The sequence below is a fragment of the Manis pentadactyla genome, chromosome 10 (genome assembly GCF_030020395.1).
Source record: "Manis pentadactyla isolate mManPen7 chromosome 10, mManPen7.hap1, whole genome shotgun sequence".
Taxonomy (NCBI): domain Eukaryota; kingdom Metazoa; phylum Chordata; class Mammalia; order Pholidota; family Manidae; genus Manis; species Manis pentadactyla.
Window position 1 is genome coordinate 59,731,829 of NC_080028.1, and position 11,205 is coordinate 59,743,033.

Below are 11,205 nucleotides of genomic sequence, written 5' to 3' on the forward strand. Positions count from 1 at the left end.
TAGGATTCAGGGGGTCAGTTCAGGGTAAGGGGTCAGTGTTACTGTTGGGGTTCATGTTGAAGTGTAAGGGTTTCAGTTTGGGTTCAGGGCTTAGGATCCATGTCAGGGGCTCTGTTCTCAGTTAGGAGTCAGGGTTAGGGTTTGGGTTTGGGTTCAGGTGTAAGGTTTCCGTTCAGGTTCAAGGCTTTGGGTTATCAGTTTCTGGGTGTCAGGTTTGGGGCATGAATTAGGATTAGATTCAGGATTAGATTTAGGGTAAGGTTTAGGGTAAGGTTATAGTTTCACTTTGAGTTAGGGTGAGGGGTTAGGATTAGTTGTAGGGTTAAATTTATCTATAGCCTAAGAGTGAGGTGTGGGTAAGAGAAGGGTTAGTTTCTAGGGTTAGAGTTAGGCTTTGGTGGAGGGTTAGGTATAGTTTGAGAATACTGTTACATTTAAAGTTAGGGTTAGTCTGTATTGTTAGACTTAGGGCTATATTGAGGTTTAGGGTTACATTTTGTATGTGGGAAGATGTGGTTGAGGATGAGGGGTTAAGGGTACATAGTTTTAGGATGAAGTTATGGTTAGGGAAAGACTTAGGGCTTGGGTTAGCAATAGAGTTAGGTTAAGTGTTATGGTTCCGTGTGAGTGAGGGTGAGGGTTTAATGTTAGGACTTGATTTAGTTTTAGTGGTAGAGTTAGGTGTAGGCTGTGGATATGGGTATGATTAGACTTATGTTTAGGGTCAGTATTAAGTTTGCGGTTAGGTTGAGGTTTAGGATTATAGTTAGACATGGGTGAAGGTGAGGGTGAATGTGAGTGTTTAGTATTAGTGGCCAGAGTTAGGGTTAGGGTTAGGTTATGGTTAACTGTAGGGTGAGGATATGGTTATGATTACAGTATGTTTCAGATTCAGTGTTAGGGTAGGGGTTAGGTTTAGGTTTCAGGTTACGATAAGGTTGCAGGTGAGGTGAGGGTGAGTGTCCAGGGTTATTAATGTTACAGTTAGGTTTAGGGTTAAGTGTAGGATGGGTTTATGGCTACAGTTAGACTTAGGGAAGGCTTTAATGTCAGGGTTAGAGCTCAGTTCAGGTTTAGGATCATGGTTAGCTGCGGATGAAGGTTAGGGTGAGGTTGAGAGGTTAGGGGTAAGGGTAGGGTTAGGGATGGGTTTAGGATGAAGCTATGGTTAGCATTAGAGTTAGGATTAGGCTTTATACTAAGGGTTAGCATTGGACATAGGTTTCAGTTTCTAGAACCAACTGAGTGTGGGTGGGGGTGAGGGGTTAGGCTTAGGGTTACAGTTAGGGTTAAGGTTAGCTGTAGGTGTAGGGTGAGGATATGGTTACAGCTAGCATGCAGCTTAGGGTTCAGTATTGGGTTAGGTTTAGCTTTAGGATTCTGCTTACAGTTTGGTGTGTGTGAAAGTGACAGTGAGGGTGAAGGGTGAGTATTAGTGGCTAAAGTTAGGGTTGGGTTAGGTTTAGGTGTAGTGTAAGGTGAAGATATCTTTATGGTAAAAGGGTTAGGGTTTAATGTTAGCATTAGGACTACAGATACGTTTACTATTATGATTAGGTGTGGGTGAAGATATGGGTGAGTGTGAGGGGTTAGGGGTGTCTGTAGTATTAGGATTAGTGTTAGGTGAAGGGTTAGGGTAAGGATGAAAGTTAGATTTGGGTTAGAGTTTGGATTTGGGTTAAGGGTAAGGGTCAGCATTAGTGTTAGGTTTAGAATTATGGTTAAGTGTGGGTGAAGGTGAGGGTGAGGATGAGGGTTTAGATTTAGTGGCCAGGGTTAGGTTTAGGGTTAAGTGTTGGGTGAGGATATGGTTATGGATAGAGTTAGGCTTTGCATTCAGTGTTTGGGTTTGGGTTAGATTTAGATTTAGGGTTATGTTAAGGTGTGGATTTATGGTTGGTGGCTATGGTTAGGGTGAGGTTTAGATGTAGGGTTAAGTGTAGGGTGACAATATGATTATGGATATAGTTAGGCTTTGGGTTAAGTGTTAGGGTTTGAGTTAGGTTTAGGTTTAGGGTTACAGTAAGGTGTGGGTGAATGTTAGGATGAGCTTGAGCTGTGAAGGTGAGTGGCCCAGGTTAGGGATAGGGTTAGGTTTAGGGTTAGGTGTAGGTTGATGATTAGTTATTACAGGTTATAGTAGGACTTACGGTACTGTTTAATGCTAGGGTCAAGGCCATATTTAGGATTAGGGTTATGGTTATGTGGAAGTGGTGAAGATGAGAGTGATGGTGAGGATGGAGGATTACAGGTATGGTTAGGGTCTGTTAGGTGTCAGGTGAGAACATGGTTGTGGTTAGAGTTAGGTTTTGGGCTTACTGTTAGGTTAAGGGTTTGGTTTAGGTTTCAGATTATGGTTATGTGTAGGTGAAGGTGACAGAAGGGTGAGGAATTGGCAGTAGGGCTAGGGGTAATGTTAGGTTTCCTCTTGGGTGTAGTGGAATGATATGGTTACTGTTAGAGTTATGGTTCAGGTTTAGGATTCAGGTTATGGTGAAGGTTAGGGGTATGGTTAGGTTTAGTGTTAAGTGTAGGGTGGGTTTATGATTACATTCAGAAAACAAGAACAGTGCAATTCACCATGCTTCTAGCCCAGTCCTTCAGGAGCAGAGATTCATTCCACAGGAATCATTTCCTCAGTGTCCCTCAAGGAAATCATGTGCATAAAGTTTAGACTGACAAGAAAGCCACATGCCTAAAGTGCAGATCTTTGGAAATAAATGTTGATTCTGCTGCAGTTCTTTAGCATATGCAACCGGGATTCCTATTGGACCAGGTCAGGGATTCGGGTGGGAGTCAGCAGTTAATGTTCAAGGTTCAGGATTTGGGTTCAGATTCACATTCAGTGGTTCTGGTTGTGGTTCAGGGTAATGGGTCAGGGTTAGGTTTTTGGGTTCATGTTCAAATGTAAGGGTTTGGGCTCAGGTTCAAGGTTTCAGGATCCACTTCAGGGGCTTGGTTCAGGGTAAGGAGTCAGGGTTAGGGTTTGTGTTCGGCTCCAGGGCTTTGGGTTTTCAAGTCCAGGGTGTCCGGTTTGGGGTCCAGATTAGGATTACATTCAAGATTAGGTTTAGGGTAAGGTTTAGGGTGAAGTTATAGTTTTGGTTTGAGTTAGGGTGAGGGTTAGGATTAGGTGTAGGCTGAAGTTTATCATTAGCCTAAGAGTGAGGTGTGGGTGAGAGAAGGGTTAGGGTCTTGGGTTAGAGTTCGGGATAGGGTTAGGTTTAGGGTTAGGTGTAGTTTGAGGATTAGTTATTACAGGTTATAGTAGGACTTACGGTACTGTTTAATGTACATTGAGAGTTAGGTGTAGTTTGAGGCTATATTTATGTTGAAGGTTAGGTTTAGTGTTAGGGTGTATTGTTAGGGTTAGGGCTGCAGTTAGGTTTAGGGTTATGGTTGTGTGTGGGTGATTATGAGGGTGAGGGTGAGGATAAGGAGGTAAGGGTACGTGTAGAGTTAGGGTTAGGGCTAGGTGTAGTGTTTGGTTTAGGATGAAGTTATGGTTAGGGATGGAGTTAGGATTTGGGTATAAAGTGAGGGTTAGCAATAGAGTTAGGTTAATGGTTATGGTTCTGTGTGAGTGAGGATGAGGGTTTAGTCTTAGAGCTAGATTTGGGGTAGGGTTAGGTTTAGTATTAAGTGTAGGGTGAGGATATGGCTATGGTTACAGTTAGGTTTCAGTTTCAGTTTTAGAGTTGGGGTTTAGGTTTCGGGTTATGGTTAGGTGTGGGTGAAGGTGGGGGTGAGGGTGAATGGCTATTTTTAGGGTTGTGGTTAGGTTTAGGGTAGGTTTATGATTACAGTCAGACTTAGGGTAAGTGTTTAATGTTTGGGTTATTGCTTGATTTAGGTTTAGGGTTACGGGTAAGTATAGGTGAAGATGAGAGTAATGGTGAAGGTAGAGGGTACAGGTAGGTGTAGGATTTATTTTAGGTGTAGTTTGAGAACATGGTTATGGTTAGAGTTAGGTTTGGGGTTTAAGGTTAGGATAAGGTTTTAATTTAGTTTTAGGTTTATGGTTATATGTGGGTGAAGGTGCGGGTAAGGTTGAGGAGTTAAGAGTAGGGGTAGTTGTAGGTTTAGTTTTTGTTTTGGGCTTAAGGCAAGGATATGGTTATCGTTAGAGTTTAGGTTAGGATTTAGGTTTGGGTTATGGTGAGTGTTATGGTTAGGGTTGGGGTTAAAAGAAGAACCACAATCACAAATGTGAAAAGAGCTCACCAGGCTTCTAGCCCAATCTTGTAGGAATAGAGATTCATTGACAGGAATCATTTCCTTTCTGTGGATACCAGTGTCCCTCAAGGAAATCATGAGCAAAAAGGTCAGGCTAACAAGAAAGACTTCCACCTAAAGAGCACATCTAAGGAATGAAATGATGTTTCTGCTGCATTGCTTTATTATAGGCAACCGGGCCTTGAACAGGACATGGTTGTTCTTTTGGACAAAGGTCTGGGTCAGGGGTCCAGGTGAGATTCAACAGTTTAGGTTCAGGGTTCGGGGTTAGGGCTTGGATTAGGATTCAGTGGTTCAGGTTCAGGTTCAGGGGCTCAATTCAGGGTAAGGGGTCATGGTTAGGGTTGTGGTTCAGTTTCAGATGTAAGTCTTTGGGTTTGGGTTTAGGATTTTGGGGTTTCAGGTTCAGGATTTCTGGTTTGGGGCCCAGGTTAGGGGTGAGCGTTAAGATTAGGGTTAGGGTTAAGGTTAGTGTTATGTTTAGAGTAAGAATATTTAGTTATTGACTGTCAGTTACAATTAGAATTAGGTTTAGGGTTCAGTGTTGCAGTTAGGGTTAGGGTTAGGGTTCTGGTTACAGTTAGGTGTGGGTAAGCACTTAATGAGATTTAATTATGGTTACCTATCAGTAAAAGTGAGCTCATGCTGCAAAAATAACTGTAAGAGTAAGAAATAACTACAAAATTCCAGCAGTGTGAAATAATTAAAAGCTATTATTTATTGCTCAAGGTGCATGTCTCTCATGGAATAATCACTGACTCAAACTCGACACTTGCTGTGAGGGAGGAACGAGAAGTCTGGAGGGTCCTGCCCCAGCAGTTAAATGCTGCAGACTGAAGGCAGCACTATCACCTGTGCACCTACCTCATTGGCCAGAATGAGTTACAGAGCCACACTTAGCCACCCAGAGGCCAGGAAGTGCCACCCACCACATGCCTGGAAGGCAGGAACAAGCAGTTTTGGCAAACAGCACTTAGGACATCCACTGTTTCTGTTGCTGTTATGCTTCTGAAGTGAAAGCATTTGGTGCTCTCAGTTTGAGTGGCCTTAACCTCTTTGGTTGCTGGCTGTCACTGCTGGTTAAGGAGAACTGCAGGCTTCCGGGAAGGGCTTCAAGTGGGGGTGTCTTGGAGTACAGCTGGCTAAGCAGAAGGCTCTATTTAGCTATTGAATGTCAGTCCGAGCCACTGAACCATTTGCAATAGAAATGACTTATAAATGTCCTCCATTAAAAACAAAAAGACCAGTTCTAGCACTTTAAACATGTTAGCTCAAAGACAACACTGGAAATGCTGTCCATACCCGCAGTTGATGTCCACCTCTTCTGTTCAAAACTCTGCATGGTTTCTCAACACCTAGTAGTTCTTGGAAATAAATTTATTTAGACATACCCAGGCATATATGTATTTATCTGCTTTGAATTCCTCCAGGACCATCTGGGTGCCAAAAAAAAATACTTACAGTTAGCTCTTGATTATCAGTGCTAGCAGTTGGTAATCTTGAACAATGGGTATTTATTTGCCTTTGACTGGGCTTCTTCTTCTGTTCTGTGGCCCAAATCCCTGCCTCTCAGCCTGTGATCCTTCTGGGGTTCCTTCTCCAAAGGATGGGTCACCCATTTAATTGCCCTATTCTCTCTATTCAATGGTCCCACAGATTGACTGGGCTCCTGTTTGAGAGTGGGCATGCTGGTTGGTAAGGACTGGGTTTTTGGCTCCTTTTTTTCAGCTCTAAATACATAGATAATTTATTCTGGGTCCTCCCATTGCCATAGCATTGATGGAGAAAAGAGCAGTTCAGATTTCAGAAGTCAAGACTGGCTTGAAGAACAGGAGAACAAAAGAAACTCTTTTTCTATAAGAATATTACTGGAAAGGAAAAGTCCTACAGCTATTGTCACACCCAGCCCCAACCTGCCCCGTAACACACACCTACACGCCTTTCCTTTACACTAGCCCCCACCAGCCTACACTGACTTCATAGGCAGAGGTACATGTGTTCAGATTATGGGCCTACCATCCATTGTAGCTGTATACATGGCTGTTCTAAACTTGCCCATACTTCATGGGCAAAGTTAAGGTTCAATAACACATAACGTAAAGGGCTATTGTGACAATTAGATAGTACATGTCGGTTCTTGGTACAGTTCCCGGCACATTAAATTTCTAAATTATTTGCAATTGTTACTAATTAACACCCAGATTAGGTTTTATCACATCTAGAAACTCTAATGCAATTCAAATTCTTCTATACGATATATTGGTTTTCAACTATGTATTAATTAGAGTAAGCTAAAACCCTTTAATAAAAGGACCCCAAATACTTTAGCTTAAATGTAGTCAAGGTTTATTTCTCCTATTGCCATCCAGGGAAGAAGTTCCAGGCTGGGGACTGGGGGAGGTGGCAGAGAGTTGTCTCTGTTCTGTACAGTCATATAGAAACTCAGGATGATGTCACTCTCTTGTCCTCAACATGTGTCTTCCAACATTACTCTGGTCTTTCTCTCTGCCATTTTCTCTAAGGCAAGGGAGAAACATGGAGGAGCATGTGTGGGATGTTGTGTGACACAGGCACCCCATGTCTCTCAGAGTCCACTGGAGAGAAATTAACCACAGGGCCACAGGTTGCTGCAAGGGGGACTGGGAGATGTGCTGTAGCTGGACCCAAATGCCCCCTGCCACGAGGCGATCAGCCATCTGTCTCAGACTCCGGCCCTTTGAGATGTGCTAGGAACATATTTTCAATTAAACTATTGGCTCCTTGAATTAGAGACTTTGTTTCAGCCTTAACTCACAAAGTTATGTTCAGTGGCAGACATAAAATAGCTCTCCTAACATGCTTTTCAAATTGACAGCACTCCTATTCATTTAGGAGTACTATACTTTGGCTAAATTTCCCAGATTTTGTCTCCACTGAACCTGAATGTAACTTTGTAGTTACTTCCGAGGAAAACAAAATCAAGTTTTAATAGGTTTGCTTAGGGATTCCATGTCTTGGACAATTCATTCTTTGTAACAATTCAAATGAAGACATTGATGACAAAAACACTAAGAATTTTCTAGTGATGTGTGGATTCCATTAGCACCTCCCATTACTAAAGTGGTTCATTATAATTATTTACTGATACATTATGGAGTCCTTTAGGTTCTCAGTGTTATCTTTCAGTCATTTTTTTAAACTACAGATTAATAAATGTTTTTTTCTTGAAGATAAATAGCATTTATGAAAATAGTATAGTGGATTTTTGTAGGACTTTTGGGTTAAAACTCTGGTGTCACCCTTTTTTAAGAAACCTCTGATTTTAATCTAAAAGTCTAATAAAAACACATGTTTGGATTTGTAGGACAGTTTTCTTACCTCAGTTATGATTTTTAAAAAAGCATGCAAAAAGGAACCAAGAAAAGGGTAAGAGATACATTACTAGATAGGGTATAAATAATGATAGAGCACAGCAAAATATTTAAAATTTTCCCTCCTCCAGGCACTCATGCCAGTTATTGTCCTTTAGCCCCCAACCTACCTTTTCCTCTGATACTTGGTGATGTCAACCAAACTTGGCTCTTCAAAGCGCTTTGTTGCTTTGCCAGCTGCTTCTGGTCCTCTGCTAATTGCATGTGCTAGACGCAGACTAGAAGGTGGGAGGAGGGAGAAGCGACTTCCTTCTCTGCATTTGTTTCTCCTTGTCGGGTCAGCCTTGCAAAGTGTCTTGTTCCCAGAGTCACCTTTCATTCCAGTAGCAGCAGCTGAAGCCAGGCTGCTGCTGTTCTAAGGCTCAGAGTCAGCTTGTCACACCCTGCAGGGGGTCAGCAGCAGTCAGCTGATACCCTTTCCTCAGCGATCTGTGTCCCAGGGTCAGGCAGCCCCTTCTCCAGGCTCAGAGAGACCAGCCCCAGCCAAACAGCTGCCCCTTCTAAGATGCCTGATTTGGGCCCCATGGGCCCCACCTCTGAGCTTCTGATTCTAAACTGTAGTAATTCCAGCACCTTCCCTCTGTCCCTCCAGGCCTGGGAGAGGCAGGTGCTTCCTGCTGCTGCAACTCCTATGATAGCCTTCTCTTTTTGCCTTTTTGCTTTTTCAATATCCAGCTAACAAGTTTTTATACTTTCTCTGTGAAAATGTCTCATGCGGTTTCCATCTCCTGACTGAATCAATGTCTGAATGATACAACGCTTGAAGCTCCCTCTCTCAACAAGTAAGACCACAAGAATGCTGAATATTTGAATCACATCATCTTAACTGTCTGTAAATTTGTATTTTTTTAAGGTTCAGTTTCATGATTTACTCTTTTACTAAAAGTAACACTTAAAAGAAACAGCTAAATGTGATTTGCTTCTGCAGTTGGTGTTTGGATGTGGGCTAGCCAATGGCTAGATTTTTGAGATAAGCTATGCCTCTACTTCTATTAGCTTGAGAATGAATAAATGTTTCAGATGAGCTATGCCACTAATTCTATTAGCTTGGAGCCAAATGTTTCTCTGCCTCATTTTGCCCTAGCTGTATGGAGGGAAAATAGAACTTGCCAGCGAGTGTCCCTTACCACACCTTCAGATGGGTGCTCCAAAGACCGTAGTAACAGAATGGCTCCTTAGATGCAAACTTTTCTGAAGTGTGGACATTTTAAAGTGTTTGTTTAATGGACATGTTTCTCTAACACCAAACTTACTTCCTGTGCTGCATTAGAAGACGCTTTTTTCCTTTGGGATCATTGGTAGGTGGAAAGATGTTTCCCTATAAGCAAAAGAGCCCAGGTTAATTATAATGAGGGAGCTGATGAGGCAATAGCAACAGCTACAGTTAATAGTTACTGAGCCTCACTACATGCCAGTTTGTCTTCTAGGCCCTTTTACACATTATCTCATTTAATCCTACAACAGCCCTGTAAGAGAGGTACCATGATTATCTCCTCTTTATTGAAGAGGAGATGGGGGGACAGGTAGAATTACTGTCCAAGATTCCACAGCAAATAGTGACAGAGCCAGAATTAAAGTCTGTCTGATTCCAGCACCCACCCTCTACTTCACTGTTTTTGTAGGTTTTGCTTGTTTTTACTTCTATTCTTATTTATGAAACAAATTCAGGACCAGCTATGTGAAGGCCACTGTGCTCAGAACTGTGGGTGTTATCAAAATGAGCCAGACATGGCTTTGCCTTCAAGAAATCTACAATCTAGTAAGACTAGGAGATTAAAAGAAGTATGCAGTACAAAACAGTATGCAAATGCCTGTTGTGTCCTCAGGAGCACCCCAGAGAGGGAATGCTGCCTGAGGTCAAGGAGCCTCCATGGGGAAGTCTACGGTGACCAGGACACTGAAAGAGTGGGGGCCCAGGGGGTGGGGAAGGCAGGTAGGAGGACAGGGGCATACAGAGCACCCTGGGGAGAGCAGAAGGCAGAGCCGCGCAGGGCGGCCGGGGCCGGGTGGCTAGGAAACCAAGCTGACTCTCCCAAGAGTTTGCTGTTTGCTTTCATATTCTCTGCCATGTGTGAGAGCACTGAAGTTATTAAAGTGATGTCAAATGAGTGAGACATTAAAACCTAAAGTATCTGAGATCATTAAGAACCTGTTAGATAGCCCTCACTATGTGACAGGCATGGGTCAAAGCACTTCAATCTTCACAACCATAGGAAGCAGGTTTTTACAAGGGGAAAAATGAGGCACAGAGAGGTTCAGTTAGTTGCCCAGGGTCACTGGGCTAGCAAGTGGCTAAACTGGGATTTGAACCCAGCCTGTCTGGCTCTAACTCTGATGGTCTTGATTTAGAGATTTTTTTTAAAAAAAGGAAAAGGAAAAAAAAAAGTAAGGTAAATTCCCTCCGTAATTTTCCCTGAATGCAAATAACACTCAGGAGGCTTCTTTTTGGGTCCTTTGCCCCATGGGGCTTTAAGTTACACGGGACTGATGCTTCCCAGGGTGGGCTTGTCTGTATCCCCAGAGACTGTATGGCTTTGAACATGGGAAAGCTTCTCACCCATCAGCACGTACTCAGTGTCTGCTGAGTGCTTGGCCTGTGGCACGCTCTGAGCGTCTTTACTGGATAGCTGTGTAAGAGATATCCAGCTGTGTACTGGATAGCTAGAAAGAGATAAACATCTTAAATGTTGCACTTAGCTCTCTATTGAAATAACAAAGCAAGTTTCTTCTAATACCATTTTGGACTTCAGGAAACTTTTCACCTAAGTTGGGTCAGTCCTTCTAGATCCCAAGAAATAAAGCTGTCAGTGACTCTTTTTTTCTTGTTCCTGGCCTGGCAGAATTCTGATTCTGGTAAAACAAACAAACAAACAAACAAATACATACAAAGTATGTATGTTCTGGATGCCAAGAATAACTGATGGGAACAAGGCAAGTGCAAACGAAAAGAGATTTACTTACTATCAGAAAAAAAAAATCAATGCCAGCCACAACCTCTCTGTTGAGGGTGACAGAATCTGGTGGAATAATGGAGGCTGTTTCATCTTTTCTGACCTGCTCTGATTTGTTTCTCATTCCTGAGAATTTCCCTGGAAGAGAATTAGAACACACTTTATAAAACCAAACTGAACAGCAATTAACCTTTTCTTTATGATTCTGAAGCTAATTTAGTACATTGTACAACATAGCAACCATTATTGTGAACATTATCTGATTTCACAAAAAACTGTTCTGATTATTTGAACTTCTAAGGTATTTAGGTTTTAGATAAATAAGAGTTTATTATGTTTGGATTCTGTACAGAGTTTTGTGAGATTAATTTTTCCCTAAATTTTAGAGTAATAAGAAATAATACAGAAAATGTTCATTTATAAGCATGAATTAGACTTGGAAGGAGATTTAGACATAATCTAGTCTCGAGATCCTTTATTTTCTAGGCTCACCCATGAGAAAGGGCTTATCAAAGTCTCAGGCCTCCCTGCTCAGTGATCTTTCTCTCTCTTCATGTATTTGACTGAAACAGCAAGACCTTGATCTGCTTGGCTCTGACACTGGCCCA

At 42.3% G+C, this 11,205-nt stretch overlaps 1 long non-coding RNA gene across 1 annotated transcript; it reads right to left on the reverse strand.

Annotated features, from left to right (window-relative positions):
* Positions 1-5,582: 5,582 nt before the first annotated feature.
* LOC118919489 (uncharacterized) lies at positions 5,583-10,496 on the reverse strand. The gene is made up of 3 exons (XR_008992076.1): positions 10,409-10,496; positions 10,204-10,273; positions 5,583-5,672 (listed from the first exon to the last, which is right to left on the reverse strand). It is a non-coding gene; the product is annotated as an uncharacterized LOC118919489 (long non-coding RNA).
* Positions 10,497-11,205: the final 709 nt, after the last annotated feature.